Source organism: Ambystoma mexicanum, chromosome 2q (assembly GCF_040938575.1).
Source record: "Ambystoma mexicanum isolate Mex_15411 chromosome 2q, UKY_AmexF1_1, whole genome shotgun sequence".
Classification (NCBI taxonomy): domain Eukaryota; kingdom Metazoa; phylum Chordata; class Amphibia; order Caudata; family Ambystomatidae; genus Ambystoma; species Ambystoma mexicanum.
In genome coordinates, this window is record NC_090924.1 from 484,686,220 (window position 1) to 484,699,682 (window position 13,463).

A 13,463-nucleotide genomic window follows, 5' to 3' on the forward strand; every position below is an offset into this window, starting at 1 on the left:
AAATGGTATAAATTGACAGGTATTGACCTCACATGCCTACGCACTCTCCCCATCTATTTGCCAAATGTTGTCATCCCATGCCCAGGTATGAGCATCATTTGCCAGTTATTGCCCTGACATGTTCAAGTACTTGCATTACCTGCATCATTAACCAGATACTGCCATCATATTTATTCAAATTTTTAAAGCGCGCCGCAGCCCAGGGGCATCGTGGCGCTGTTACATATAAGCATTTCTGGATACAAAGGAAGTCGTAGTGGTTACTGATACTTAGTTTGTGATGCATTTTGAGGTTACATATTATGAGCAGGCAGAGTTTGCATTCTAGACTATTATTTTAGGGGTTATATGAGTAGCTGTGGATAGAACAAAGGCATATATGTCACAGTTGGTTGGTTTCTTCAGTGCGGGAGACATGCCATCAGTATGAGGAAGGTTGTGTGAAAAGTGTGGTTTTAAGGGATTTGCGGAATGGCAGTAGGGAAGGCTCTGATCTAAGTGCGTTAGGGAGGGCATTCCAGAGCTTCGGAGCTATGTGGGGGAAGCTGATGCCTCCGGCGTTGGCTATTTTTATGGATGGAACGCGGAGTTGGTAGCATGGTGACTTCTTGTGGGTCATGTCGAAGTGTTGTTGGATAGAGTTTCAGAGAGGTATGATGGGGCGGAAAGATTGATACATTTATGCGTAAGGGTGAGGATTTTGAAGTTAATCCTTTCCTTGTCCGGGAGCCAGTGAGCTTCGCGTCTGGCGTGGAATATGTGGTCACATTTGGGGATTTGTAGAGCTGCACAGAGTGTGTTATTTTGCGTTAACTGGAGCCAATTGATGTTCTTAGTGGATGTGCCTGCCAGAAGGGCGTTGCAGTAGTCGAGTCTGGCTCCAACTGTGGCTCTGGCTATGGACAGGCAGTTTTGAGTGGTTAAAAAAGGTTTAATTGCAGTTATAAGTTTTGTGGTGTGGGCAGAGGAGATGGCGCTGACCTGTCTTGTCATTGAGAGTGTTGAATCTAAGTAGACACCAAGGGTCTTTACCGAAGTAGAGACTGGAATGATTGAGTTATCAATGGAGAAATGTCTGAATTTTTTGTTTAGTTTGGCGAGGATTTCCTTGGGACCCAGGACGATGATCGCAGTTTTGTCCCCGTTTGGGCAGAGGCCATTGATTGCCATCAACGTTTGAATGGTCGTATAAATTTGGAGGAGGGTTGTGGCATCTTGATCATAGTCTCCAGTAAGTGGGAGGAGCACTTGAGTGTCGTCGGCATAGTTTGTATAGGCTATGCCTAGCATGTCCAGTAGGTCAAACAGGGGTTTGGTGAACAGGTTATAGAGGGTGGATGCTGTACAGGATCCTTGGGGGACTCCACAGCTGATGGTGATGGGTTCTGCGTTGGCTTGGTCATAGTAGACTTTCATTGCCCTTCCTTCCTTCCTTGAAGGTTATCCAGGAGGTGGCTTTGTCAGAGAATTGGCCAGTGTTGGTGAGATGGGAGGTGAGAATATCAATGTCAACAAGATCAAACGCAGCGGAGAGATCAGAGGAGCAGGAGTGCAGGTTTGCCGTGTCCATTAATTTGGTTATTTGGTTCTTAAGATCTAAGACGGCGGTTTCTGTACCATGTCCTTTGCGAAAGCCAGATTGTCTTCTGCCTAGGATGGCAAGATCTTCCAGGTATTGTTGGATTTGTATGTGGGTGGCTTTATCCAAGATTTTAAGAAGGAAGGGACAGTGGGGATGGGGCAGTAATTGTTGGGGCAAGTGGGGTCTAAAGATGTTTTTTTTTTTTTTTTTTTAATGAGAGGGCAAACCCATGCTTCTTTTAGATTTTGTGGTACAACTCCTGATGAGAAGGATGAGTTAATGAAAGCTGTGATGATGGGTGGTGAGTGAGTCTGCACATTCTTTGATGATGGTAGGGGGACAGATGTCCCCTTTGCAAGTGGAGGGTTTAATATGTTTGATAAGGTTGGTAACCTCCGTCTCTGTGACGTCTTTAAAAACGAAGAGGGGTGTTTGAGAGAGAGGTTTAGGAGTGGTGGGATGAGGTGGGTCATGATGTTTAGGAAGGGCTGAGTGTTGAGTGGATATTTTTTGTTTGAGCATTTTTACCTTGTTGATGAGGGCGTCCTGAATGTTGGTGCACCAGGTTTTGTCTTTGATGTCATCAGGGGTGGTTGCAGGGGAGGTAAGCTCTTTGAATATCTTGAAGATTTCTCTGCATTTAGAATTGGCTTTGGCGATTCTTTGATTGAAGGATTCAGATTTAGCTTGAAAAATGGCTCTTTTATAAGCAGTTGAGATTTTTTTGAATTCAATTAGTGTGGGTTTGCTGGGCGAGGATTGCCAGTTGGATAGAGCTTGGCGCTTCTTGGTGCGTAAGGTGGCAAGTTCTTCTTTAAACCATGAGTTAGAGTGCATAGATTTTTTTCTCTCTTGTTTTCTAAAGGGGCTGTGGCTTTGATAGCTTGGTTGAACACTTTGGCATATGTGTTAGCAAGACTAATGGGATCATTGCTAAATGGTGGTTTAAGTTCTGGGGTGTTGAGGAGTGGTGCATGGTTGATTTTGGTAAATTTGTTAGAGCTTCTGACTTTAGCAGGTGGTGCGCAGGTGGGTAGCTTACGTTTAGGAGTGGTGGGGATGGTGAACTGAATGAGGTGGTGGTCCGTCCATGGGAGGGCTGAAATGTTAGAGATGGACGATGCACAGTTGTGATCTGCGATCCAGCCTAAGGTTCGTCCTTTGCAGTGAGTAGGAACGGAGATTTTATGTATGAACTCCATGTGGGTGAGTTCTTTGGCTAGGGAGGCGGCAGCTTTATCCTTCGGATCAAGTAGGCCCAGGTTGAGGTCGCCAACAGGGATAGTTTTGGTAGAGCTTTTTAAATTATTCCCTAGGATTTGGAGGAGGCGCGTTTGGTAATCTGGTTGTGAGCCCGGTGGCCTGTAGGTGATTACAATGTTTATGGTGCAGTTGTGGGAGAGGGAGAGTTTAGCAACGAGGATATGGCATGTTACTGCAGGGTATTGGTGTCCTAATGATCGAGGTACTTGCATCATTTGCCAGGTTTTGTCACCAAGCCCCTCAGCCCATTTGGCAGGTATCGCAGTCACGTGCCATGCATTGCAACTGTTTGCCAGATGTTGACAGTTTGCGGCATGTATTCAATTGATTTTGCCATCATAATGCTCAGCATACAGGATTATTACCCTAGTATGCACAAGTATGCCCATCGTGAGCCAGGTATATGCCAAATGTCAGTGGTTGCTACAATTTGCCTACGTATTCTCATCACTTGCTAGAAATTGCCAGCATTGGCCTTGCATTGGCATAATATGCCTGTACAGTTGTACCATTTGCCGAACTTTTTCAACATTCACCCAAGTTCTCGCATCATTTTGCAGGGATTGCTGTCCTTAGCCAAGGTAGCCAGAAGCTGGGTCGGGCGGGGCGGGACTTGAGCGGGAATGCTGCAGTCCTCTTCCACTCTTGCATGGGGATGGAGACGTGTGGGTGAGGAGTAGAGCGTCCTGCCCTCCCCGGGCCTTCCCGGTTTCCCCTATGAAGAGGGAGGGGCCAAGGTTCCTAGAAAGGGAAGGCTGAGGCCTGTTTAGGGACAGATTGTCTCTGCCTCTTTCCCTTCACCTTCCCCTCCCTGCGCTCCTCGCAGCCTCCCACCCATGCGCGCCCTTTCAGAAGCCCTGCTTCTTCTGCAGACGCCCGCGAGCCTATGCTTGGGAGTAGATGTGTTAGTGAATGTATGGGTTGGTTTGGTCTCAAGTGCTAGCTTTGAATTTTGGCTCCGGCGCTTGCCCACATTATATAAACCTGAGATATCCCTTTGCCTGCGGGAACCCGAGTTCTCTTATCTGCCAAAGTGAGCACTACTAAGTAGCTGCCAGAATAAATATATAAAAAAGAAATCAACCACATCTAAACGATGCAGGTTTGCATTCAAATGGCAACATCCCGGCCAGTCGTGCAGACACCATTTAGAATAGCTATGTACTAAATTTCTATCCCAAAGTCTTGCTGAACGCAATGTCCTATCCCGAGCAAATAACTTCACTTGGCTTGTGCACTAGTTCCCTTATTTGCCACTATTTGGAGCACGTACACCTGAGCTAATTATCCGTACGCATCTTTTACATCCTTTATCTGTATTTAGGGAATTCTCCACTCTCAGTCCCCAGGCACTGTTTTGCTGGACACTTGGATATTTTGCTAATTCTCCTGTGTGTTTTCGGGACCTTTTTTTCCCCCACTCACACCCCATTTTTACTGTGGTACATGGAACCTTTTTGACTATTTTTTGGTATTTCTGTTTCCTCCACCTTTATGGCATCTCCAATTTCCTAAAGCAGCAAACACTTTCTGTGCAGTGTTGCTGGGGGCTGCTAGAGCTTCCACTTTATTGTTTATTTATTTTCCTGACTAACTCTTGTAGTTACCAGGGCAGGGGGATCCTTTTTATCCTACCAGTGTTTTATTTTGCGAGATCAACGCACCCCACTCTATGTGGAGTGCTGAGAGGAGACCTTGTATTCCTTTTATCGCCTCTCCAGTAACCTTTTGGTTACTGTGACAAGCCCTCGGTTCAGTCTGGTGGCGCTGTACCTTTTCACATTACTTTTTGTGGACTTTCATCTCAGGCCGTCTTCGTAGCTGTGGTAAAGGACAGAAGGGGCACCATTTGCCCAAAATGGTGGTTTTACTTTCCTAAGCCCAGAACATGATGATTTGTCCTTTTTGGGTCCTTCTTCTACCTTTCTGGGTGGGGAGGATTCTCTGGTCCCTTCCCAAGGAAAGTCCGCCAAGCTTCTCTGAGTGACTAGCAGAACAGGAAGTGGGGGAGATGACCGAAACTCCTTTGTCCTGCAGTGTACCTTACCAGTTCAGACTGGGAGGCTGACTGTCCCTATTGGACAACCAGCCCCCAAGTTTGAGTGGTGCATGGGTCATGATTGATGTACTCGGCAGTGTTCCTTGATAAACTCCGAAGTCCTGGAGCTGAAACTCAGTCGACCACTGGAACAGAAGTATCCAAAGAGGAAGACTGAGAAGGACGCCGCCAGCAACTTCCAATGCGCACCAGAGCCTATTAACAGCTGCTGCACGAACATCAACTTCCATGCAACATGATGGATCTCAAGAAGACGACGACTTCCCTTAGACTGGTGGGCCTAACCAGCCTCGAGACAAGCTACAACTATTGTCATCCCTGGAAGAACTGCAACCTCCATGGCCTGCAATTCACTAATGCCCTGGGACCTGTGCTGCATCGCTGTGCATCGTCTCTGGAAGCGCAGTTTTGCCTGAAACTCCATGAGCACCCTTCTAATCCTGCAGCAGCTCGGGCCAGGTCCAGAAAGTCCCTTCACCAGAGGCAAGGACCGAGAAACAGAGACAAGTTGACCACCTTGACAACCGTCGTTCCACCAAGCCTGAAAAAGAACCGAGAAGATCTTTTGCTGTAGGTCCATCTGCACACGGGAGCTCTAGCGGGAAATCCGCCTGCCCTGGGACATTGGTCCTTGGGGCAATCTTTCAGGTGCCACACAACCCCCCCACCCCCCGATCCCCCTGAGCTTGTGAAACCAACCCTTGCTACTTACCTGCAACTGAAGGGAATCCAGAGGGAGCCTACCACTCTTGACACTGTAATTTACTTTTTCCGCCTTCTCTGCCTACCCTTGGTCACTGGTGGAATATTGAGAGACTGATATCAGATAGGTTTGGACTCAAAAGACAGGTTGTATACAAAGTTATAAGAGTTTGGATCAGTTTGCATATGTTTCTGGTGGCTTTATGTGATTTGTTACCCTAACAGCTATTCTGAACATACCTACCTATGGTTTACCTGTAATAAGCATATTGAAAGTACTCTTACTGTGAATATGTTTTTCTACTTACCTGAACTTGGAGATATAACAGTGGGCCTTATTGAATATAAATAAATAGTTAATTGTGTGTATAACTTTACAGTGTATAAATGTTTTCTTCAACCTATGTGTGCTCTGAGTTCTGTGTACCTACTTCAGCCCTCCTCCTTCGACTAAGCCTGACTGCTCGTCCATTGCTAGCAAACCTTTGGGTAGTTTAGGCCAAACCTAAGAAGTGCAATTCTGTTCACCCCATGTGGACTTTAAGCTCTGCCAGAGGAAGTACTTTGGTCAAATCCCCTAACAACATGCACTTTGGGCTTCGGTGATTCAAGCATTGGTATATACTGTATCCACTTTTTGTAATGAGGCATATGCAGGAAGAGAAGCTGCAAAGAAAGTATATGAAGCTACAGCTCGAAGAGATGGGGTTGCTTCATTTTAGAACCCACTAGTTCAAGCGTTTCCATTACACTTAGTATACGATGACCTCTTACTATGAAGGGGTCTTTACGTTACCTTCATAGTGTTTCTTTTTAAATGTTCTACATATGTTACCTGGTTCAAAGGCTTAGATGTTTTTGCAAAGACTTGCAATGAATGGGTTCCTTGCTCTTGCAGTTTTGTGATGGCTTTCACAGCCATAGGCCTGTTCTCCTCCAGTATGGTAGCTGCTGGGATTAACTTTTATTTTCTCTGCTTTTCTCCAGAGCAGCATTGGCAAAGAGATGACCTTTAGCCAAACATTAAAAACATTGCTCTTAGCAAATGGTTATTGTAGCATGCAGCTCTATGCTGTGGTGTTTGACGGATGGCAGCACACAAGCAAAGCAACAAAACAGTTTCCTGTAGTTTTTTTGTGCCTTGTGCCAACATTGCTACCGAGCTCGGGTACCATCAGACGCAGGTCATTGAGTGGTGCCATTGGAAACCAAAATGAAAAGCTGTACTCCGCAAATAAATGTTTCAGTATTTTTTCAGAAGCTGCAGTGCATTTTTGAGGGGGCAGTAGTGTGCTTCAATGAAGGCCTAGTTCTGGACAGACATCCCAATCTAGAGCCTCCACCTTCTCATGCAGAGAAATGGGTAAATCGATGGGTGTTTTGTCCGGACTGTAGGTTGTGTCCATGAGGTTACTTCTTCAGCCCCCTCACCCCCCGCACACACCCCAACCCCATATCTTACATCAGTGCTCTATTTAAGAAGTATTGTGAAGTTGTGCTGTACTGTAATTTATGGTTTAATTTGCAGTGTGATGGACACAGGGAAAATCCTTAAAGGGTACTGTTTCGTTTATAGTAGTTGCCATTACCTCCCTATGGGTGCCGAAGGGCTGATAGCGTCAGGACGGGATGGAGTCTACTTTTGATGCGGCTCAAATTGCTACCCAGCACATCTTTTAAATCGCCTGGAATTTCATTGTTGACTAAGATTTGGGGTAAATAGTTTCAGGTCCGTGGGTTGATATCGATCTACAGCTTGATTTTTTTGCCAATGCGTTGAATGTGTAGACTTTTTGCAGCTGATTATCTCTGTGGCCTGTCAGGAATGTAATGTGGGGGATGCTGTGCAAGGTAAGCAGGGATGCTTTTTCCAGTTGCTGTTGTGCATGGTATAGAGGATTATCTGGTCATTCTTTTCTCAGTGGGAAACCATTTGAGGGATTCTGGAGCTGGCTGGTTGTGATCATGACTCTTGTTGCCGAAAATCAGTCTTTGCACTCTGTTTTGTACCAGCTGCATTTGATCAGACCTTTGGGTAGAGCGGTGCATGGGGCATCATTGCAGTAGTCTAATTTGCTCAGCAGTAATGCTTGAATTCGTTTTTATTTCTCTCTAAGAAGGAGATGATCTTTAGTGTATGAAAATGGAGGTGGCAGTTATAGGTGAGGATATTGATTACATGTCTTTTTTCAAGGAAAGGTTTGAGTAAAATGTAATCCAGTTTGGCGTGCCAGGTGTTGCCTAGGGAGTCGGGCCATTTGCAGGGAATCTCCTTCCATTGTTGCTCCCCAAGTTACCTAGGATTGTGTTTTTCTACATTGAAACAAGGTGGTTCAGTAGCATTTTTTGGGGAGCCTGTTGTAGGGTACGCAGATATTTTGTCATCCATTTGATCGGGTTTAGTTTTTAAAATGAGTAACATCTTGTTGGCGTATGTTTGGAAGGAATTGGTGAAATGTTCCACGATCTCTGCCTTTTGGGCGCGTGTATACATTGAAAAGCAGAGGTGATAATCGGGACCCCTTTGGCAGGGCAGAAGGCGTGGTTTGGGCTGGATTTCTATCTGAACAGACCTATTTGAGCCTGTGTTGGTCTCTTGTTTAGGAAGGAATCTGTGCATTGAGGTTGGTGTTTGGTCTCTCTGACGGTACTCAATGCTCCATTGTATCATAAGATGTTGATAGGGCTACTAGTACGAGGACAGATTTATGTCTTTCCATTATTTTTAGGATGTCTTTAATGTCAGTATTGTTTATCTACTCCGAGTAGGTCGGAAGCCTGAACATCGTAGAAGAGGGTTTGTGTTTAACTAGAAATTTAAAGTTGTGATGTTATTATTTTTATTATTATTATTGAGTTATTTTATTGAGGGCAGACCTAGCTTTGCGAAGCAACAGAGCACTTTTCAATCATGGTGGGAGAACATGGTGAGGGAATGATGCAGAGATAGGCAGAGCAGGCAATTTGGCAGCATGTGATCTACAAACAACCACGGATGCAAACTGAGGTAGCAGATCACCCAGTCTTAGCTTGGATGGCGAGTATAGGGAGTGTGGATGGATGCCTTAGGGTGATGTAGCTAGTCTTTCACATGGTTTCGCTAGAAAAGATAGGCTGGTGACTGGTGTGAGAAAAGTATTGGTGTTTCTCACAAGCTGTTCCCAGGGATCCTTGGGAATGCTGTTGGGTAAAATCCAGGCGAGGCATGGTATTCTACTCCTCTTAGAGAAACACTTCCAGCTAGGGCAAATGCCTTTGTGGGATATTCTAAAAACGATTTTTCAAATCCTGAGAGAACTCCAAACTTACATTCAGGGAAAAGGAAGAGAAGACAGACTAAAAGGTCTAGAAATACCAATGGAAGGACCCTTTATCCCAATGTACATATTAATCCATCTTCCTTGCCCTCAGATCCTCACAGCTGTTGTAAAACTCACTTATTTCATTTTACATTATCCTCACCTAAGTGCCACCAAGGGAAAAAGAATAGGGTCAACAACTTATCATTACTCCCCTCGAACCTTTAAAAACCCAATAAGAAATGTATCATTTTCATTTCCATTAAAATATTACAACTTCCTAGATCCTCACCCTTCCGATTCTACCAACCCGACTGTGACTAGGAAGAACACACAGCTGAAGATTACCCATAGGAGTAGCCAGATCATAGCTCCCTATGGGAGTCCACCATTTCGTCACACCAACAGGACCAGGCAGGATCAAACACTCCACCCCTATCACCTACACCTGATCCCAGTTGACTTCCCCAGGGTGGATAAAAAGCTGAGCACTGTGGCACAGGGTGAGCAAGGCTGGGGTGAGAAGGACCAGCTCTCTCTGAGCTGCTGCAGGCTGGACAGTGTGAAGCAAGAGGCCAGAAAGATCTGTTGCAAGAAAGAAACCAGGCCATGGAACTTTCCTTTCCAAAAGCAGCTGCGAAACCGAAGCAGATATTATCCTTGTAAGAGAGCCGGAAGAGATGCCTCCTCCCCTCTTGGTGAAGGACTAAGTTGAGAAGGTTTTCGGTAAAGCGAGGAGCCTGAACTTTGAAGCCGCGAGAGACCAATAAAACACAGCCAGTGAGTGTCAGCAGGAAGAAACGAAAGTCTGACTGTTATTTTTGACGATACAGTAGGGAAACGCGACTTGCGCGTAAACCGCCAAGCGCGAAAGAAATTATGCATTGTTATGACGTAACAGGGTGGTCAGGCGATATGATTGCCCTGTTTAAAGTGAACTGTTTGAAAGTTAAGAGATGGAGCGAAGGCTCGCGCCCGATTGAGGCAAGCCTGATGTAAAACATTAGTGAGTTGGCAAACACAGTAAACCAACTGTGAAAGTGTGGAATCAAGTGAAAGAGCTTGCACCCGACTGAGGGGAGCTCTGTGAAGCCAAGAGAAATGGAGATGAGTGGGATAAAACTACAAGTACCAGAAAGCTTTGCAAGAGGAAAAGACAAAGTAAGTGTGGAGTGGTCAGGCTTAGAGAGAAAAGGAACCTATGTCTTCTCGAAAGTCTGACCTAAAAGAAAGCTTGGGGAACGGAAACCTCAAGTAAGTTATAAGAGACTGTTACTTTGATGTGTTACCAGACTAAAAACGGTGTACTTTGGGAAGGAAAGACCCAGGTGATGTGAGAAAGAGACTGAAATGTAGAGTTTTGTTTGGAAGTGAGAGGAGCTTATATGCAACAGACATTTGCAGTATTTTGATTTTCCACAGGCAAGAACCTGTTTATGAACATTTAGAGAAACTGGACTGGATCTCTGATTCACCCCAGTAAACTGAAGTGTGCCACCCTGTCCCGTGCTGAAAGTGTGGGGAAGGGAATCTTGTCACTCAGCCATTTTGACATATTATTTCTTGAACATAATTTCCTTACATGCACTATTGTCCAGCACCCATTTGTTATTAGAGTAAGGATTGGCAATAGTTTTTTTTGTATACGCTATTTTGATTTAACCAAGGCTCTACTAGGACTGCATTATTTATGGTTTGATCGTCGTGGCTTGCTCCCATCTTTGGAAATATGGTTAGGCAGCCGTTCTAACACCCCACCTTTGCAAAATAAACACCCTTGAATTGTACTTCAGTTATATCGGTGTTCATTCATGATACCATCCCTTCCAAACTTTGGTCTGTAGTTTGTTAGGACGACAGCCAGACTTAAAGGCCTGAGTGAAACGAGGGCGTTTAATGAGGGCACCAGGACATTACCCCCAATGTAGCGCATGGAAGGGGTTATAATACCTTTAGCACCACAGGTTGCCAATCTGGTTTACCTGGTGTGCTGATTGTGGGGTCTTTTCTATGAATGAAAAGGGCGCCTCGCAGCGTCCCGTTCATTCATAGAAAACACTGTTCCGAGATGGCCACCATGGAGATCGAAGGCGTATCTCTTTACGGAGCCCCTCTTCTATTTGCGTGGTGTCTGGCAAAAGGAGTCGGAGGGAAGATGTGGCAGGCGTTGCTGCGGTAGTATTCTGCTGGTGTTCCTTGTCCGAGGATTGATTTGTAGATGTCCGGGGGGCAGGGATCCATCGGTGAGCCTGCTTTCTTGCTGTGTTTTATTAGCATTGCGAATGCCTCTGCTGATATTTGAGGGTAGTTGTTGAGTTTGTGCTGCGGTTCTGATTTGGGTTCGTTTGGTTGTAAGTCGCTGCTGGTTGGTCTCTGTTGGATGGTTTGTCGGATGTCATTGATCTTCTTTTTGAAGTGGTCTGCAAGGTTGTTGCATAGTTTCTCCGAGGGGGTTGGGGTGTTGTCACAGCCTGGTGGGTTTCTCATTTCTTTAATGATACGGAACATTTCTTTTTGTGTGTTGGTGGCATTTGTGATTCTGTCATCATAATATAATGCTTTCTCTTTGCCTTTTGAATTTCCTTCTTGTATGCGCGAATGTGCTTCTGGAACATTGTTTTTTTGTCTGGATTGTAATCTTTCCTCCATTCAGTTTCCATCTTTTTGTTTTCCTTTTTCATGGTTCTTAGTAGTGGGGTAAACCATTTTGCCATTGCTCTTTTTTTTGATGGTGTGAATGGTTTTTCTGGGGCCATCTTGTCGATTGTATCTGCAATCCATTTGTGTAGTATCTCCGCTTTCCTGTCTAGGTCAGCTAGGTCTAGTTCTGTTGTTGAGGGCTTGGTTAACTCCAGTTGTTCGAATAGGTTGCCTTTTTTGACGTCTTTCCAGTTTCTTTTTGTGGTGGCTGTGAGTTTGGGAGGTTGGATGTAGACTTGAGTAGGCAGAGTGATTACGAATGGGATGATGAGATGGTCACTCCACAGTATTTGTATCGGCGGTGCCATGGTGATGAGTTTTTCCTCTGCGAATATTGCGTCCAAGGTGTGTCCTGCCGAGTGAGTTGCCCCTTTTACTAGTTGTCGTAGTTTCATGGTGGCGAGTTGTTCAATCAGTGAGTTTTGGGAGTTGGCATGACTGTCTTCGAACCAGATGTTGAAATCCCCCAGTATGATTAGGTGTTCGTGGTTGATGGCTATGTTGGTTATGGCTTCTATGAAGTTGTCGACGAAGGATGCATCATAAGTTGGGGGTCTGTACACCAGGATGAATGTTATGTTGGTTTTTGGGCTAGTTGTTAGGTGTATGACCATGGACTCGCAGTTGGGGATGTTGAGTGGTTCGTCTGTTCTTATTGTTAGCTGCTCTTTAAATGCTATTGCGATGCCTCCTCCTTTTCTGTTTTTCCTGTTTATTTGAAGGCATTTAAAGTTTGCTGGGAGGCAGCTTTGGAGTGTGATTTTGTAGTTGTCGTCCAGCCAAGTTTCTGTGATGAACAGGATGTCGATGCCGTTGTCGTCGAGTAGGTCGAAGATCTCTGTAGAGTGTTTTGACATGGATCTCGCATTTATTAGATTGCAGTGGAGTTTAGAGGTGTAGCTTGGTTTGCCTTTTTTTGTTAGGGTCGTTTTCTGATCTTGTTCAGGAGCAGGTTTCGGGTTGTCGGCGTTCTCAAGTAGTACTTCTAGGTTTAGCCTAGGGTTTTTGTTTTCATCTGGTTCGTCTTCCAGGGGACATGGTTGTGGGTTGGGGGTTCTTCTTGCTTTGGTGATGTATGGTGTTATCGCTTCAGTTCTGCGCATGTTGTATCTGGTGGAGTTTGTCATTCTTCGTGATGTTGGTAGGTTGTTCAGTGTAGTTGGTTTTGGCGTCGCGTTGTTTCGATCTGGTGAGTAGGTCTCAGTGAGGTATGGAGTTAGGTAAAGGGATTTGTCTCTTCTTTCAGTGTTGGTCCGATCTTTGAACCTGTCTGTGGGGGTGTGTTCTGTTGTTGCGGTTCTTAGTTGAAGTTTCGGGGTGTTTGTCCTTTCTTCTCTTCTTTCCCTCGGGGTGGGTCGTTTGCGCGGCATTGTACGATTCTGAGTTGTTTTAGTTTAGTTGTTGTCTTGGTCGGGGTGTAAGGGTGGAGTTAAGGGTTGTATAGTTATGTAGTTGGGTTCTAACAGTGGCTCTCTTTGGTCTCCGTCTCCCTTAGCGACAATGCAGATTTGGGCACGGCGGCCCTGCTAAGTTTGAGACACCTGTATAGTGTGGGTGTGGCCTATCAGTGCAGTTTGGAGAACAGACAATGCACTTTGGGCATGGCGGCCCAGCTAAATTTGAGGCAACTGTACAGAGGGAGAGGGGCCTATCAATGCAGTTTGGGGGACAGACAGTGTGATTTGGGCGCGGTGGCCCTGCTAAGTTTGAGACACCTGTATAGTGGGAGAAAAGCCTATCAGTGCAGTTTGGAGAACAGAAAAATACACTTTGGGCACGGCGGCCCAGCTAAATTTGAGACAATTGTATAGAGGGAGAGAGGCCTATCAATGCAGTTTGGAGAACAAACAATGCAACC

At 45.4% G+C, this 13,463-nt stretch overlaps 1 protein-coding gene across 2 annotated transcripts in view; it reads left to right on the top strand.

Moving 5' to 3' along the window:
- Positions 1-13,463, top strand: part of TTYH3 (tweety family member 3) — a 646,372-nt gene that overhangs the window by 517,667 nt on the left and 115,242 nt on the right. The window lies entirely within an intron of this gene.